Source organism: Octodon degus, unplaced genomic scaffold (assembly GCF_000260255.1).
Source record: "Octodon degus isolate 3935 unplaced genomic scaffold, OctDeg1.0 scaffold00019, whole genome shotgun sequence".
Lineage (NCBI taxonomy): Eukaryota > Metazoa > Chordata > Mammalia > Rodentia > Octodontidae > Octodon > Octodon degus.
In genome coordinates, this window is record NW_004524595.1 from 17184568 (window position 1) to 17191369 (window position 6802).

The 6802-nt window shown below is 38.9% G+C and overlaps 1 protein-coding gene across 4 annotated transcripts in view; it reads left to right on the top strand.

Moving 5' to 3' along the window:
• Dcun1d4 (defective in cullin neddylation 1 domain containing 4) overlaps positions 1 to 6802 on the top strand; it is a 105926-nt gene that overhangs the window by 28654 nt on the left and 70470 nt on the right. The gene's annotated exons all lie outside the window — the stretch shown is intronic.

Here is a 6802-nt window from a genome sequence, read left to right on the forward strand (position 1 = left end):
ATTTTTATTTATTACATTTATTTATTGTGTGTGTGTGTGGCCAGCTCAGCCCACCAGGGGGCGGGGCTGGCTGGCATGTGGTGCTGGGGATCGAACCGTGGGCCCTGTGCTTCGCCAAGCTTGATTCAAGTAGGTGCTTTAGACCACTGAGCCATCTCTCCAGCCCTGTGAGGATATTTTAAACTAAAACTTAGTTTTAATTATTGAGACTCAGTTTTGTTTTTGTAAAACCATAGGTTATCTTTAAATTAAAGTCTTCTTTTTCAATCCTAAATCCTGTGTATTTTGTAGTTAATTTGAAGTTTTGATTGTTGGTTTGGTGATGCCCAGGCTGCTTTTTTGGCACCAGGGATGGAACCTCGGGATCTTACACCTGCCAGGCAGGCACTTTGAAGTGTTGATTTAAATGAGTAATTGTTATTGTAGTAAATTGTAACTGTAAGTTATAAAGACTATGAAAGAAAATAGTACATTGGGCTTTAGGCCTATTCTTTGGTTTTGGGGGATAGCAGCTATGTCTGGCGTTTGGTCTGTGACATAGTGAGACAGTGCCTAAAATCTCACAAATGTTAAGCCGTTGTCAGCTACTTCTCATTTTTGTTTAGAGTAGTCTACTTCATTAACATTTCAGCTTTAATAACATAACTTGTGACTCTCATAACCGGCTGACTATATTTCAGAAATTAAACAATGTAAAACAGCAAGTCTAGTTACTGAGGTGCTTCTTTGATTATCTTGGCCAAGTCCAAGACAAAGCAGGCTGGATGTCTTCCTGCTTAATGTTTCCTTAACACTTCTTTAGTACTCTCAGTCTTCCTCTCATGAAGATACATGGGATTGGTAGTTAAGTTTATAGAAGCAGCCCAAAGTAGAAGGAATGAATTTAACATGTCAAGCAGAGGAAAAACAACAATAAGTGTACGAAAGATAAGAAGTGTCAGAATCCAGTATTATTTAGAGGGAAAGGAAAGGAGATTGTGTATGTCTTAAATAGCAAGATAAAAATTTGTACTCAAATAATTTTCTCTCAAGCAAACATTTCAGAGAGTGATCTGTTGAAGAAAATGAAGTAAGATATTAGGTGCTGGCAAGATGTTTTAAATTTGTCTATCAACTTAAATTATTAAATCTTTGTGACATTGTTTAGGAAGGAGTGAGTGTAACTTGCAGTATATACTAACGTGACAGAATGAGCCATGTAAAATGTTATGAAGTGAAACAAGCCTATGGTACAAGCTCACTGAAAAGTAACATACATATTACATACACATGCTCTTTTTTTTAAATTTATTTATTTATTTATGTGTGTGTGTGTGTGTGTGTGTGGCCAGCTCAGCCCACCAGGGGGCAGGGCTGGCTGGCATGTGGTGCTGGGGGATTGAACCGTGGTCCCTGTGCTTTGCTAAGCTTGTTCTAAGTAGGTGCTTTAGACCACTGAGCCATCTCACCAGCCCCACACATGTTCTTTTAAAATATGATTTATAAAGATACAGAGGCAGTGGAACACCTGCCTAAGCATTGTTTAAGAGTACCACATTTAAAAGGTGGGCATGGTGGCACATGCCTACAAGCCTGGCAGTTGGGAGCTGAGCAGAAGGATCATGGAGCTCAAGGCTAGCCTGCACTATATAGCAGAAGCCTGTCTCAAAAAACAAAACAAACCCAAACAAAAAGAACAGGAAAACAGGTAACATGTTTAGAGCCAGGCTTGGTAGTGCATGCCTGTTGTCTCAGCATTGGGGAGGCTGAGGCAGAAGGATCGCTAGGAGTTCAAGCTCACCCTGAACTACATAGCAGGAGCCTGTCTCAAACCATCTCATGGACATAAGTAAAGTGTTTAGTTAGATTATCAAAACAGCAAACTGAATGGACAGTCCAGGGCCTTTGCCCTCATCTAGGTGGACTCAAGTTACCCTTTAAACTCAATATTTTTGGATATTTTTTGTTAAGTGCTAGGCTAGACCTTCTAAAAAAGTTTGGCAATGTTTACAGTAGTCTAATGTGGGAAAAAAGATTATTTGTTCACTATCTGACTTATTTGAAAATGGTCAGTTAAAAAAAATTGTTCTCTTGAAATAATGAAATAAGATGAAGTGAACTTGAATTCAAATCATAACCCTTGTGTAGAAATTGTATCCTGTATTGCTTTCGTTCTTACTTGTATTATTTGTATTCTTTTTTTATATAGTTTTATAGTTTAAAGATTTATAGTTTAAATTTTTTGAGACAAGATTTTGTGTATGTAATTGAAGTAGATTAAATGATAGAAGTGTGAATAGTGGAGTCAAAATTTAATGATAACAAATAAACATAAATTTGGAAAACATTATTTATTTAGGCCAGCTCAGCCTGCCCTTAGGGTGGGGCTGATGTGGCATGTGGTGCCCGGGATTGAACTGTGGTCCCCTGTACCTGCCTAAGCAGGTGCTTTAGACCACTGAGCTATCTCGCCGCCCCCTAAAACATTTATTTAGATTTTAATATTTTTGTTAAAAAAAAAAAAAAAAAAAAAAAAAAACCCTAGGGCTGGGGAGATGGCTCAGAGGAATAAGTGCTTTCCTGACAAACGTAAGGGTCTGAGTTCAATCCCCGGTTCTGGAAAAAAAACCAAAAACGTTTCTGTGCTGGCCCTGCCCCCAGGGCACACCGAGCCTGTGATTAAGACTGGGCGTGGTGATGCTCTCCTGTAATCCCAGCATTTGGGAGGCTGAGAACAGGAGAATCACTAGAGTCCAACCTACGTAGTGAGACCCATAGTAGACCTTGTACTAAACAATTAAAAAAAAAAAAAACCCAAAAAACAAAAAACTTGCCATTATTTTTTTTTTAAAGAAGCAAACACACATTTCTTGTATTTATGTTTTTAAACAATTATACCTGGCAGGAAACTTATAGTGAAGAGTTTGTTCTGCTAACAAATGAGATAAAAAGTCAGAAATGTTGGTGTATTATCTATTCATAGCTATTTCAAGTTCTAGAAATGTACTCTGATTTTTAATCAGAATTTAATTTATGCATGTTTTGGGTATGCATTTCTACAACAAGTATTGCAAGTCTACTGAATGGCTCAATAATGTAAATATCTTTTTACTATAATAAGATACTGCATTAAACTTCTGCGTACACAAGTAAACTGAACAGGATAAACCTTTATATGTACATATAAAAAAAATCTTAGTTGTTCTTGCTCAGTTAGGATTGCCAAGTAAGGAGGGGAACAGTTCAGGATAACAGCTTAGATGTTTTATTGATTTAGTTCATATTGAAAAGTCATTACATTAAGTAAACATCTTTTCTTTTGAATAAAAATATATCTTTTTCAGTAGTGAAACTTTTCCTATCGTCTTGGGTCCTTGGGTGTTTGGTCATGCTGAGCCACGTGACCCTTGGGCACTTATGTCCCTGGGACTGAGCACCCCATCCTTGCTGTGAGGTGCCGGCTGTGAGAACCTGGGGAGCCCAAGTATTGACCTGGGGAGGACATCGGGGAGGCTGAATAGACTTGGTATTTTGGTGAAAACTGTTCCTAAACAAGTCACTTTAAAAGAGAATCATATCTCAGCTAGGAGAGAAAAGTTTTGAATAAATGAAAGGATAAATAGCCAAATTTGGGATGTTCCAAATAAATGAGTTAAGTTTCACATAGATGCAAGAAAAAAATGATTTGTGAAACTTTAAATAGAAATCACTAAGGGAAAAAATGTTAACTTACTATTTGTTCACCAAAAGTGTGTTATATTTGACAAGTAAGACCGAGAGAAAGCTAGACATTAAACCATTGTTCATGAAGAAACAGATGGTAGAGAAGCTAGTATTAAGTTTTATTGGAGAAAACATTAAAGTCCATTTCCTATGGACTGAGGAGATAAGTGCAGTCTCCTTTATTCTGCATATTCTTGCAGACGTTACTGCCAGGCCAGATGCTCAGAACTAAACCTTGACTGTTCTTGGAAGAAGATATCTTTCCTTTACATGTAGTTATGCAGGGATGGAGGGGGCACACTTCATATGTAGTCTTCATTTCCAGACAGTATCACAGCTTGCTCACCTTGGTGGACAGATTTCTTTATTCTGCAAGCCCCATCTGAGGCATTAATTGACAAGGACAAATCCTATTCCTGTATGTTGGCAACCTGCAAAAGCTTGGGTCACTCCAGTTCTTTGGATCTTTTAGTATATTTTAGGTTTTTTATTTTTTTATTTTTTTGACATCAGTTATTTTTATTTTAAAGAAAAAAAAAATAAAAACAATGGTACAAAATCTCAAAACAAGATTTTAGGAGTAACAATGGTTAGTACATTGTGTATTGTTACTGCCAAAGTAGTTTCTCATATTACAAGATATAGGCAAGAAATAATAAATAAACAACATAGGTACAAACCTGTTTTTTTTGGTTTTTTTTTTGTTTTTGTTTTTTTTTTTTAGTATATTTTAGTTTTGTTTGTAAATAAAGTACCGTTTTATAGAGAAGGTGAGTAGGACATGTGGGTGAAGGACAGTTCTCTTGGCTCTTTCAGTTCTCACTCACTGCTTTAAGGGAGTTTGTTTTGAGTATTGAGACAGGATGTTGTCCGTGCGGTTCAAGCTGGTCCCAAACTCACTATGTAGCCCAGGCTGAGCTTGAATTTGCAGCCTCCCAAGTGCTGGATTATAGAGTTGTGCCGCCGCCGCACCTGGCCTCACTGCTTTTGTAGGGAGAGACAGAAGGGTACTTTGTGTCTCTGATGAGCCCTTACTTTCCCACCTTGGAAGAACCAGTCTAGTTGGGCCCCAGGAAATGTGGCTGGATGTCATCCATTTCAGACTGCTTGTTTCTGGCTCACACTTGCCCTTGTGAGCACAGGGGTCCACTGTAGGCTCAGGGCAGGAGCCTCATTTGGGTGGTCATTTGAACTATCAGAAGGGAAATTTTTGCATGGTATCTCCATATCACTCTAGGAAATTTGCCATGGTGGCGGAAGTCTAAATAGAACCCAGGATTCAGGTTCCAGGCCTGATCTTTGCTCTTAGTAGGGTTAGGACTTCAGCAGTTGACAAGCTTTTTCCTTGCATTCGGAACTGGTGTCTTGACAGAGCTCTTTATATTCACTGTGTCTATCTGCCCTCTGTCCATCCATCCTGTTTGCTAAATGTACTATGTGCCTTCCTTACCTCATAGACCTGTTTGCGATAAAGCATTCTCCTAAGAACTTAAGAGGAAAGCCTGTGAGGTTTTCACCTTTTCCAGTCCCTTGAATATCCACACCCCAGAGAATCCCTCCTCAGCTCTCTGCTTCTGACTCTGCTTTCATGACCTCACAGTGGTGGTAGCTGGCAAGCTGAGAGTTTGGCATTGCTGCCTGGTGACATGCACCTAAACCCAGTGGTTAGCACCAAGCATTTACTGAGTGGGTATTTTCTTTCTGAAAGTGCTGATAGATAGATATCACTATTCCCATTTTTCAAACAATTAATAAGAGAGCCAGAATAAGTTAGTGGTTGCCTTCACAGTTAGCTGAAGAGCTGGAGCTCACTCATTGTGGTAGTGCCCAAACCCTAGCACTTTTGCATGCTGTGCTGTCCACACTGCTTCCTGAGAATCCAGAGCCTTCAGCCAGGGTTAAGGGAAAGAGAAAAGGTGTGTGGCTTAGAATTCATTAGATGTGTGGCCTTGGAAAGTCACCTGGATGAAATCTTTGGTTTTCCTCATCTGTTAAAAGAGATAATCAACCCTTAATTCAGGGTTATTGTGGGACCCAAATAACTGACAGCCCCTGTGCCAAAGTAAGATATTTAATTATCTTTTCATTTATAGTAGTTTAAGACAGTCTGAAGCAAGATTGCCTGGGCCTGAATCCCAGGTTTGCCATTTTTCTAACTTATTTTTGCTTCATTTTCTTGTTTATCTCAGGCAACAGTAATGCTTTTTCATAGGTTTGTTATGAGCCTAGTTTAGTTCACACATGCAAGTATTAGGAACAAGTGTTAGGACCTGGCTCGCAGTAACTTCTCAATCAGTGGTTGATGTTGATATTGTCTTTTGTTAAATTTTAACACCTTTTACAAAATGGAAGTTGTGCTTCCTGGACTGAAAGAGGCAGAGTTATCCCAGTGGCAGAAACAGCAAAAGGGATGCGGGAAATTTGTTCACATTGTGTCAGATTTCTATACCCATGAAGTCTGAATCCTGCTTTTTTGAGTTTTTTTGTTCTAGTTATCACTTGAAGCTTGTATTAAGATTGGTGTGCTTGTTTGTATTTCAGAGTCAAGGTTACTGCTGGATCTGGCTTTGCTTCGTGAAATGTATAAAATGATTGTAGGACAGTTATGTCATGTAAGAGAAGCCTAAAGTTTAGGTGATTTCCATAGATTTTTGGGGGACTAAATTGAAATTTCTTTCTATTTCTGGTGTGATTTAGGGTGGTGGGGAGAATTCTGTTATTTGTGTCATTACTAGGTTCATTGATTGATTAATAGCTTTTTTTTTTTTTTTGTATTTTTAGGGAAGGGTCTACAGGGAGTTCAGGGTCTCACTACTGGATCGGACTCGTAGTGATTCTCCTGTTTACAGCCTCCCAAGTGCTGGGATTACAGGCATGCGCCACCATGCCCAGTCTCAATTGCCCTCTCAGTGTGCCCCAGGGGCGGGGTGGCACAGCAGGCCCAGGGATTGAATCCCGGCCCCTGTGCCTGCTTGTAGGTGCTTTAATCTGCTGAGCTATTTGGCTGGCCCTTGATTAATGGTTTTTCAAGAGTAACTAAAAAATATTTTCTCTCTCTATAGCATTTTCTTTTTCTTTTTTTTTTTTTATATTTTATTTT